Raw genomic sequence first — 12224 nt, forward strand, 5'->3', positions numbered from 1 at the left:
GAAAGAGATGGGAATACCAGACCACCTGACCTGCCTCTTGAGAAACCTGTATGCAGGTCAGGAAGCAACAGAACTGGACATGGAACAACAGACTGGTTCCAAATAGAAAAAGGAGTACGTCAAGGCTGTATATTGTCACCCTGCTTATTTAACTTATATGCAGAGTACATCATGAGAAACGCTGGACTGGAGGAAGCACAAACTGGAGTCAAGATTGCTGGGAGAAATATCAATCACCTCAGATATGCAGATGACACCACCCTTATGGCAGAAAGTGAAGAGGAACTAAAAAGCCTCTTGATGAAAGTGAAAGAGGAGAGTGAAAAAGTTTGCTTAGAACTCAACATTCAGAAAAACTAAGATCGTGGCATCTGGTCCCATCACTTCATGGCAAGTCAATGGGGAAATAATGGAAACATTGAGAGACTTTATTCTGGGGGGCTCCAAAAATCACTGCAGATGGTTACTGCAGCTATGAAATTAAAAGACACTTGCTCCTTGGAAGAAAAGCTATGACCAACCTAGATAGCATATTAAAGAACAGAGACATTACTTTACCAACAAAGGTCCATCTAGTCAAAGCTACGGTTTTTCCAGTGGTCATGTATGGATGTGAGTTGGACTATAAAGAAAGCTGAGTGCCGAAGAATTGATGCTTCTGAACTGTGGTGTTGGAGAAGACTCTTGAGAGTCCCTTGGACTGCAAGGAGATCCAACCAGTACATCCTAAAGGAAATTAGTCCTGAATATTCATTGGAAGGACTGATGCTGAAGCTGAAAGGTCAACACTTTGGCCACCTAATGTGAAGAGCTGACTCACTAGAAAAGACTCGGATGCTGGGAAAGATTGAAGGCGGGAGGAGAAAGGGATGACAGAGGATGAGGTGGTTGGATGGCATCATTGACATGATGGACATGAGTTTGAGTAGGCTCCAGGACTTGGTAATGGACAGGGAAGTCTGGCGTGCTGCAGTCCATGAGGTCACAAAGAGTCAGACATGACTGAGCAACTGAATTGAACTGATGTGTATATCCAGCCCCTAGCAAACACTTCTGCTCTCTATTTCTATAAATTTGACTTTTTTTATATTCTGCATGTAAATGACATTATACAATATTTGTCTTCCTTTGTCTGGCTTATTTCATTTAATATAATGCCATCAAGTTCCATTCATGCCATTGCAAAAGCAAGATTAATTTCTTTCTGAATAATGTTTCATTATATATGCTTGTGTGTGTATGTCTTTGTATGTATGTAATATTTTCTTCATTTGCTAACGGTCACAGGTTGTTTCCAATTCTTGACTATTGTGAATGATGTTGCAGTGAACATGGGGTGCATATATGTTTTCGAGTTAGTGTTTTTCTTTTCTTTGGGTAAATACCCAGAAGTGTGATTGTTGGATTATATGATAGTTATCATCTAATTTTTTGATGACTCTCTACTGCTTTCCATTGTGGCTACATCAATTTACATTCCCACCCATAGTGCATCAGGGTTCTCTTTACATCTCAAGGAAAAAGAAATTATGCCCAAAGTTTGTAGAAGAAATAAAAGAAATAACAAAGATGAGAGTGGAAATAAATAGAAACTAAAAAAAAGACAATAGAAACGATCAATGAAAATAAGAGCTGCTTTTTTAAAAAAATAAAATAGGCCAGCTTTAGCTATTCTTACCAAGAAAAGGAGAGGGAATTCAAACAAATAAAATTATAGAATCTGGTAGATCCCTTTGCAGCTTTTTGTGCTTTATGCAGAAACACCTTTTATTATTGATGATGCTGAGTTAGTTCTACATGGTGTTTAGAACATAGATCTTCAATGGGAAGCTCCCCACTCCCTCCATTCTCTCTCCTGCAGGTAGCACAGGTGAGCATCTTGGAGCAGAATTACTGGAAGCTTCACAAGTGCTTGGCTCTTCACAAATGTTGCCAGTCCACTAGTCTGCTATGGCCCCACACCCTGGCCATTCTGCTTCATTCTCCAGTTACAGTGATTGAAAACAGAGACATCGGCCGGTAAGGGTTTCTCACTCTGACCTTTAAATCTTCCCTAAAGCCCAGCTGGGAACAGTGACCTGGAGGGCATGGGTGAGAGTTCTCCAGTTAAAATAATCAAATTCTGGGGCCTGAAGACACCACTCTCCTTATAGCCTTACAGCACTATAGTAAGAGAAATGCAATTACACTTGAAAATTGAGTGTTGCTTTACGTCAACAAGATACGTGGGATTAACTGAGTCCTTACAAACAGATGCCATTTTGGATTGCAGAAGCTAAGTTAAACCTTTTAAATGAAAGTCAACCTTTATTAAAAGTGGATAAGGGTGGGATTATTGAATTTTAAAGCAACTGATAGGGATTTTTCAGAAAAGATGTATGAAGGCTATTCTTTGTGATATACAGTTCTTGAAGATGAGTCCAAGAAACCTTATTCTTCATGATTAACTAAGAGGGTGTCAAATAATTGTCATAGAAGGGATTTGTTTAAAACACAAAAGTTGCTCAAATGAATAAACAGCCATAGCTGACTGACCTTTAGTAATCCATGAAATGAAGACAAGCATTAACACAGATTGGGCTTCCCTGGTGGCTCAGATGGTAAGGAATTTGCTGCAATGCTGGAGACCCAGGTTCCATCCCTGAGTCAGGAAGGTCTCCGGGAGAAGGGAATGGCTACCCACTCCAGGATTCTTGCCTGGAGAATTCCATGGACAGAAGAGCCTGGCAGGCTACAGTCCATGGGGTTGCAAAGAGTCAGACATGACTGAGCAACTAACGCTTTCACTAATACAGATGATGGAACAACAGTAACCATCTTTCTTCATGTAACAGTTTAAAATAAAAATGCTTAATAAGCTAATATTATAAAACTTATAGTTTCAGATATTTAGACAACTGCATATTTTATTTCAACCTGCTTGTTTGACTTGCCTTTAAAACTGCATTTTAAAGATGGGCATTTTAAAGGCACACAACGTGCTGGAGTAAGGAGGAACTTGAAAGTCTGAACACCTGTGTTGTGAACCTGAAAGCCAAGGGACCTTAACTACCTGTGACACTGAGCAAATCACGTCACTTCTCTGAGAATCAGAACCCTCCTCAATACACAAAAATATCACTGTGACACTGATGTACCCCTCCCTCCCGGCCCCATTGACTTTCCAGTGATCCAGTGAGATAAGGCATGTGAAAATATTGTGTTGTGACTATTATTAGTTGTGATGCTATTAGTCATGGTAATGTTAATAATTACATTTTAAACGTGATATATTTAACTCCCATCAAAAACATCCAATCTCTGTGGTAAACACAGACATGCTAATGTCCCACCTTGCTAGCCCTGAAATGAAAACAAAACAAAGCCTGCATTTAGCTCTAAGGTAACCACCTTCACTGGGAGCACTTGACATGTTGACAACAATCAGTTCAGTGAGTTTACAGGAGGAAAAAAAAAAAAAAATCAGTCATGCTGTTTGGATTTACCATAAAGTAGCAGGTTGTTTATCTGACTACACACTTTCTGACATTGCAAAGGCACAAGTCTGGAAAATGTCTTCCTTTTAAAAATTCTTAAAGATCTGTATTAAAGTATTTATTCAATGTATAGACTTAAATGAGGAGAAATTAATGTTAATAAATTAACATTATTGCAACTTAATGCAATACAACTGAGTTGTATGATATAAAGTTGCCTGGAGGTTTTGATTCTTTTGATCACCTCCTGATGTTCTCTGTTCCTTTTGAACTTTGTGAATTTTTGCAGGTTTCAACAGCTTAGGTGGGCATCAGAAGTGCCATCCAGCAGTGGGACTTGAGATGCCCACTGGGAAGGACAACAAAGCAGAACTAAGTGTGCTTTTCAAGGATATAATATTTCCCATTATGAAGATCCAGCAAAAGATATGAGATAGTAGCTGTTGACAACGGAGAAGGCAATGGCACCCCACTCCAGTACTCTTGCCTGGAAAATCCCATGGACGGAGGAGCCTGGTAGGCCTGCAGTCCATCGGTCTCGAAGAGTCAGACACGACTGAGTGACTTCACTTTCACTTTCATGCACTGGAGAAGGAAATGGCAACCCACTCCAGCGTTCTTGCCTGGAGAATCCCAGGGACGGGGGAGCCTGGTGGGCTGCCGTCTATGGGGTCGCACAGGGTCAGACACGACTGAAGCGACTTAGCAGCAGCAGCAGCAGCTGTTGACAAAGGAGATATGAAGAGGGAGGGTTTTCTCTTTTAACCCAGAAGTCATCCACTCTTCTAACCCAGGAGGGTGAATGTCCTTTCTATAGGCTGACAATTGTTTCATGTTAGCAGTTTTACTTGTTCATAAGCTTTATACACTGTCTAAGAGGCTGGGTCTTCCAGGCTATGTGGGGCCATGTACTGAGGCCCAGGGGATCATGTGACTTGGAAGCCTGAGGGTAAGGATCTAGGATCCATTTACCACTTCTTGGCCCAGCCCAGCTACGCTAAGTCTGACTGTGCATAATCAAATTCAGTCAACACAATGTCGAGATTTGAATTTTAATAAGAGACAAAAATATACAAAGACAAGGAAACCCTAGGAGACCTGAGTCATATAGACTCAGAAAGAAATTGGCAAGTGTGGTAAAAGGTCAGGGCTTACTGTGTAACTTTGCTCTAAAGCCACTTCTCCCTGGAGCAGGCCACAGAATCAAGGACTGTTGTCCATATTCAGACATTCAGACGTTGCATTCTCCAGCATCAGCATCTCACCTGAAGAAGTCCAGGCTGAACTGGGCCCCTGGCTGCTGGATCCCTGGAGTTCTCACACTGTGTGTCAGGGGCGCTTCAGGGAGAATATTGGCAGCCCTACTTAGTGCCATGGAGGGCTACATGGACAGGCAACTTGGATCCTGCTGCCAAATGGCCCATTGCCCAGCCTGACAGCAACCTGTATCCCTCAGAGAAAAATCAATGCATGTCTTGATTAGTTTAAAATCTGGTCTGAGGAATGGTATGGGGAGGGAGGAGGGAGGAGGGTTCAGGATGGGGAACACAGGTTTACCTGTGGCGGATTCATTTCGATATTTGGCAAAACTAATACAATATTGTAAAGTTTAAAAAATAAAATAAAATTTTAAAAAAATAAAGGAATGTTTACCAGAAAAAAAAAAAAAAATCTGGTCTAACTGAGCAAAAAGCAGCCTCCCATTGGTCCTGGAGAAAGCTTTCATGATGGAGAATTGCATAATGATATTGGGCAACCCAGCAGTGATGTCACAGTGAGGCTCAGAGGCCAGCATCATGGGGAAGGAACTGGGCTAGCCAAAATCAGGATATAATCCATAGTCAAGGTGCAGTTGCTCACTCATGGCAATTTCCCTTTACCTGATGCTTAAAATTCTCCAACCCAGGCTCCAGCAATATGTGAACCATGAACTTCCTGATGCTCAAGCTGGTTTTAGAAAAGGTAGAGGAACCAGAGATCAAATTGCCAATATCCGCTGGATCATTGAAAAAGCAAGAAAGTTCCAGAAAAACATCTATTTCTGCTTTATTGACTATGCCAAAGTCTTTGACTGTGTGGATCACAATAAACTGTGGAAAATTCTGAAAGAGATGGGAATACCAGACCACCTGACCTGCCTCTTGAGAAACCTGTATACAAGTCAGGAAGCAACAGTTAGAACTGGACATGGAACAACAGACTGGTTCCAAATAGGAAAAGGAGTCCATCAAGGCTGTATATTGTCTCCCTGCTTATTTAACTTACATGCAGAGTACATCATGAGAAACACTGGACTGGAGGAAGCACAAACTGGAATCAAGATTGTTGGGAGAAATATTAATCACCTCAGATATGCAGATGACATCACCCTTATGGGAGAAAGTGAAGAGGAACTAAAGAGCCTCTTGATGAAAGTGAAAGAGAAGAGTGAAAAAGTTGGCTTAAAGCTCAATATTCAGAAAACGAAGATTATGGCATCCGGTCCCATCACTTCATGGCAGATAGATGGGGAAACAGTGGAAACAGTGTCAGACTTTATTTTTATGGGGTCCAAAATCACTGCAGATGGTGATTGCAGCCATGAAATTAAAAGACACTTACTCCTTGGAATGAAAGTTATGACCAATCTAGATAGCATATTCAAAAGCAGAGACACTTTGCCAACAAAGGTCCGTCTAGCCAAGGCTATGGTTTATTCAGTGGTCATGCATGGATGTGAGAGTTGGACTATAAAGAAAGCTGAGTGCAGAAGAATTGATGCTTTTTTTTTTTTTTAAACTTTACATAATTGTATTAGTTTTGAATTGATGCTTTTGAACTGTGGTGTTGGAGAAGACTCTTGAGAGTCCTTTGGACTGCAAGAAGATCCAACCAGTCCATCCAAGACGAAATCAGTTGTGAATATTTATTGGAAAGACTGATGCTGAAGCTGAAACTCCAATACTTTGGCCACCTCATGCAAAGAGCTGACTCATTGGAAAAGACTCTGATGCTGGGAGGGATTGGGGGCAGGAGGAAAAGGGGACGACAGAGGATGAGATGGCTGGATGGCATAATTGACTCAATGGACATGGGTTTGGGTGGACTCTGGGAGTTGGTGATGGACAGGGAGACCTGGCGTGCTGTGGTTCATGGGGTCGCAAAGAGTCAGACAGGACTGAGCGACTGAACTGAACTAAACAGATGCCCTCTCCCTATCTTGCTTACACTACAGCTTTCAGTGGATCCCCTTTGTATTTTCATGGGTAACTGAGATGGTATCGGGTTGGCCAAAAAGTTTGTTTGCATTTACCATCTTATGGGAAAAACTTGAATGAAATTTTTGGCCAAACCAATAGATTTGTTTGTATGAGTTAGCTTTAGATTTTTATATTTTGGATAAGCAAGACTTTCCTTGCTCTTCTGCCCAAACAAAAACTGAGTCTTCATATATGAAAAGGTGTATTCCTGAAAAGGAATCACATGAAAAGGAAAGATTTTCAATCATATGAAATTTTCAATCACAGGCAAAGGAAAGATTATTTTGAATAATATTGGCTGACCTTTCACAGGGACTTGGCGTAATGCCCCAGGAACTTTCAGTCCTAATCAGGTCGCTTAGTTAGCTTTCTGCCTGTTGAATTTTCTTGAAGCAGGGCATCCCTGGAACATAACACTCTGAACTGTCAGTGACCTGCTTTAACAGCTCTTCTCAGTGATGCAGCAGAGAAAAGGCAAATGAACCAAAGCTGTTTCCAGGAGCCAGATGTCACCTCACATTGGAGATCCCAAGGAAGGGCAGACCTGGGGAGGGCAAGGCCAGTTGTATGAAGCAACATGGCCTCGACAACCCCAAACAGACTTGCAACTAAACTACACAAACACTGACCCGAATGGCAGAAAGGAGATTTCTATCTCCTATGAAAACAGGCAAACTGCCAATCACCCTCTGAGCTTTCTGTTTGCAAGACTGCCATCCCAGCAGGTGGCTAATTGGCACTTGGTGGCAATTCTCAGCATTCAGCTCACCATAACACCAAGAATCCCACTCCTGGCTTAGGAGGGTGGTAACCCAAGGGGAGGCTGAACGCCCAGAAAGGGAAGAGAATACCTTTGGACTCCTTCTCACCTCAGAGGAGTGTCACTAGGTGTACTCCCTATGGTGGTTTTCATTGTTATTAAAAGAAAATAATGATTAAACATAAAAATAAAAACAAAGCCAGCAGCACCTCAGCTGTTGCCACAGCATTTCCTACAGACATGCAATGTTACTAACCCAGCACAGTTTGCCCCATGGTTCTTTCATTGTGTGGATATTTAACAAATATTTACTACATGCCATGGAGACACAGATAACAAGACATGCTGTTCCTCCTCTGAGGAGCATGCAGTCTCATGAGAAGATGGACATTGAACACTTTCAACACAGTGTCAATGTGTTGTAATAAACACAAGGACCATGGGAATGCAGGGAGAGCAGGAGTGTTAGGAACACTGTCCAGGGGCTGTAAGAGCGCACATAGGCTTGAGGAGAGACAAGGGGTCCCAAAAGCAGTAATGCTGCAAACGCATGGAGTGGCTTGGGAACTATGGTCCTGGCATGTTTCAGAACCAGGGCGTAAAGGTGGCTGGGAGGTGGGAAGGTGTGGAAGGCAAGTAGACGTGGGCCCTGACAATGGCAGTTATGCAAAGGCCTTGAGCAGGCAATGCCAGCACCATCATCCCAGCCAGCATCTGGAAGAGGTGCAGGCAGCTACAGGGGAGGCAGAGCGCCCAGAAAGGAAGTTAGTCTGAATGAGAAAGGAAAGGTTTGGACTAGGGCCCTCATTCTGTCCAGAACTGCCCTGATTGCCAGACAGAGTGCATAAGACATATCTTTAATTGCACATTTTCTAGAAGCCACATTTAAAATGCACAAGGAAACATGTGGAATTCGTTTTTATAATAAAAGGCATTTTACCTAATATAGCCAGGGTATTATTATTTCAGCATATAACCAGTACCAAAAACACACGAATGAATTTTTTTCATTATTTTTCTTACACTGTCCTCAAAACCTGTATGTATGTATTTTACACATACAATACATCTTTGTGGGACCAAACATAATTCAAGTGCTCAGTAACCACATGTGACTGGTGGCAGCTTTGTGGGCCAGTTCTGGACACTCCAATGTGCGTCAGAGATTCCCTATTTGGGCCACAATTGCTCTGAGTGGCAAGATTGCTGATACTTCTTTCTCACAAGATATATTAAAATGAAACAATTTCCATCGGCAAAAGGCATATAGTACTCCAAGACTTCCAAGGCAAGCCACAGGACTAGATTGATGGGAAAAGTTGTGTTAAAATAAGCATGCACTCCATAATTCTCTTTGATTTCCAAAGCTTAGGGGAGAGAGGGTGCCTAGGACAATTTGCATTTTAATAAACACTGCCTCTTGCAAAATGATTCTCAACGTTCTTAATGAATGCTTCCCAATAACAATAATTAACATCAGAAGATGCTGTGCCAGCATTCAGTAATGAATGCCCTCCCAGGCAGACCCTGTTTGATTGACTTACAGCAAAGCTTTTAAGTAACTCAACTGGCTCGGGGCCAGTGAGGGAGTTGGGTTTATGTAACTTGTTTCACAGAAGAAAAGCAGCTTAAGTAACTTCATATCTAGTCACAAGTGGGATAGGTATTAGAAGCAAGACTACAGCACAGGAAATCTGTAGCAGTGTTTTCAGTACTTAAGATCTCAGGAGGGGCACTTAGATGTCCTTTATAAAAGTGCTAAGCAGGCAATGGGGACACTAATAGCCTCACATGGGTGTGTTGGCTCTACCATATCAGCTCCCCTGTCCCATGACTAATGCTCCACCCAGCTCAGGACACGTAAGTTTAGTTGAGGATTTGGCCATATCCAAGGGGTTCCTCAATACTTGCTACAACTCATCCCCTCAAAGCTTGGACCTGGCTTGCAGAATTCCCATCTGAAGATCCCTAAGGTCCTTGGCTCCTTTCCAATACCCAGTTTGGACAACAGTGTGGTGGGATTTACATGTACGTGATAACCTTCTTACACATGCTGCCATGGCCCTGCTGTAACTTCAGAATTAAGTCATGAAAGAAGCTTACTCTTATTGACTTAACACATATGTGCCAAGCACCGAACAAAATGTTTTGTGTGAATGAACTCAGTAGATCTTCTCTACAACCCCATGAAATCAATGTCTTCATTATCTGCATCATATAGAAAGCGAAATCAAGGAAGATGTGTAACTCACTCTGGTAGTTCAATAAAACATGCTGAAGCTGGTCCATTTCAAGGGAAGATGTTTTAAGGTCCACTTCATTTAGCTGTGGTGAATTTCTTATCTTGTATAGTAATGGGAAACATACATTGTGGTGGACAGAATTCTAAAATGATCCCTAAGATTATCACTCCATCTTATGTACTTTCTGAATAATTCCCTTCATGTGAGTGAGGGCAGAACTTCTAAATATGATGGGGCATCATTCTCATGACTGGATTCCAATCAGTTGACTCTGATTTGTTCAAGAGGGAAATTATTCAGGTGGACCTGACCTAAAGTTAAAGCTTGAGCTCAGGTGGGCTTCCCTCATAGCTTAGTTGGTAAAGAATCTGCCTGCAATGTAGGAGACCCCAGTTCGATTTCTGGGTCAGGAAGATACCCTGGAGAAGGGATAGGCTACCCACTCCAGTATTCTTGGGCTTCCCTTGTGGCTCAGCTGGTAAAGAATCTGCCTGCAATGTGGGAGACCTGGGTTCAGTCCCTGGGTTGGGAAGATCCCCTGGATAAGGGAAAGGCTATCACTCCAGTTTTCTGGCCTGGAGAATTCCATGGACTGTATAGTCTATGGGACCGCAAAGAGTTGGACACGACTGAGAAATTTCATTTTCCAGTATAATAATGAAAATGAATGGTGGGAGAGTTCACCCTTGCCTTGTTCTTGATCTTAGGAAAGATTGATGTTTCTCCACCATTAAGCATGATATTAAGTGTAGGTTTTCTGTAGGTAATGAAGATGTTTCCCCTTTGTTAATATGCTGAGAGTTTTTGGCTTGAATGGATATTGAATTTTGTCGATTGATTTTTCTTTATATACTGATGTGATTGTGTCATTTTTCTTCTTTAGTTTTTGATGTGATGGATTGCATTAATTGATTTTCAGCTGTTGAAACAGATTTGCATACATGGAGTAAATTTCATTTTGTCATGGTACATAATTCTCCTTATACATTGTTGGATTCAATTTGCCTACATTTGTTGAAAATTTTTGCATCTATGTTCATAAGAGACAGTGGTCTGCAGTCTTCTTTTCTTGCCATGTCTGGTTTTGGGAGTAATGCTGGTCTCAAAGAATAAGACATATTACTTTTCCTTCTAGCTTCTGAAAGAGATTGTAGAGAAATAATTTAATTTCTTCCTTAAATGTTTAGTAGAGATCACAGGTAAGCTCACACAGGCCTACTGTTTTCTGTTTAGGAAGGTTATTAACAGCAGATTCAATTTCATTAATAGATATAGGAACTCTTTAAACTGTCTATTTCTTCATATGTAAGTGTGTTAAATTGCATCATTCATGGAATTGGTCCATTTCATCAAGGTTATTCAATTTGTGGACACAGAGTTGCTCATAATGCTCTTTCATTATCCTTTTAAAGTCTATGGTATTCTAATAATTCTTGATAATAGTAATTTATCTCCATTTTTTTTTGGCTTTATAAATTTCATTGATCTTTTCAAAGAACCATCTGTTGAATTTTGCTGGTTTTCTCAACTGATTTCTTGTTTTCAATTTTGTTGATTTCTCCTCTCATTTTTGTTATTTTTTTGAAATTCTGCTTACTTTGAATTTGGGCTTCCCTAATAGCTCAGTTCGGAGAAGGCAATGGCACCCCACTCCAGTACTCTTGCCTGGAAAATCCCATGGACGGAGGAGCCTAGTAGGTTGCAGTCCATGGGGTAGCTAAGAGTCTGACATGACTGAGCGACTTCACTTTCACTTTTCACTTTCATGCATTGAAGGAAATGGCAACCCACTCCAGTGTTCTTGCCTGGAGAATCCTAGGGACGGGAGAGCCTGGTGGGCTGCCGTCTATGGGGTCACACAGAGTCGGACACGACTGAAGTGACTTAGCATAGCATAGCATAGCAATAGCTCAGTTGGTAAAGAAACCATCTGCAATGCAGGAGATCCTGGTTCAATTCCTGGGTCAGGAAGATCTTGGGCTTCCCTTGTGGCTCAACTGGTAAAGAATCTACCCGCAAAATGGAAAACCTGGTTTTGATCCCTGGATTGGGAAGATACCCTGGAAAAGGGAAAGGCTACCCACTCCAGTATTCTGGCCTGGAGAATTCCAAGGGGTTGCAAAGAATTGCATACCACTGAATGACTTTCACTTTGAATTTAATTTTTTCTTCTTTTTCTAGTTTCCTAAAGTGGAAACTAGTTTCCTAAAGTGGAAGCTTAGGTTGTTAATTTTAGAACTTCTTTTCTAATATATGCATTCAATGTTATAAATTTCTCTATTAGGTACTGCTTTTGCTACGTCCGACAAGCTTTAATAAGTTATATTTTATTTTCATTTAGTCAAAATATTTTTTAAATTCTTGAAGTTTTTTGATCTATATTTTATTTAGAAGTATGTTGTTTAATCTCATCATATTATTGAATCTCCAGCTATTTTTCTGTTACTATTTTCCAATTTAATGCCATTATAGTCTGAGAGCATACACTGCATGATATCTATTCATT

General features: G+C 41.1%; 1 pseudogene; it reads left to right on the forward strand.

Annotated features, from left to right (window-relative positions):
- The window catches only part of LOC104992084, a 118340-nt pseudogene extending 116317 nt beyond the window's left edge, over positions 1 to 2023 (forward strand).
- Positions 2024 to 12224: the final 10201 nt, after the last annotated feature.

Source organism: Bison bison, unplaced genomic scaffold, assembly GCF_000754665.1.
Source record: "Bison bison bison isolate TAMUID 2011002044 unplaced genomic scaffold, Bison_UMD1.0 scf7180017864209, whole genome shotgun sequence".
Classification (NCBI taxonomy): Eukaryota; Metazoa; Chordata; class Mammalia; order Artiodactyla; family Bovidae; genus Bison; species Bison bison.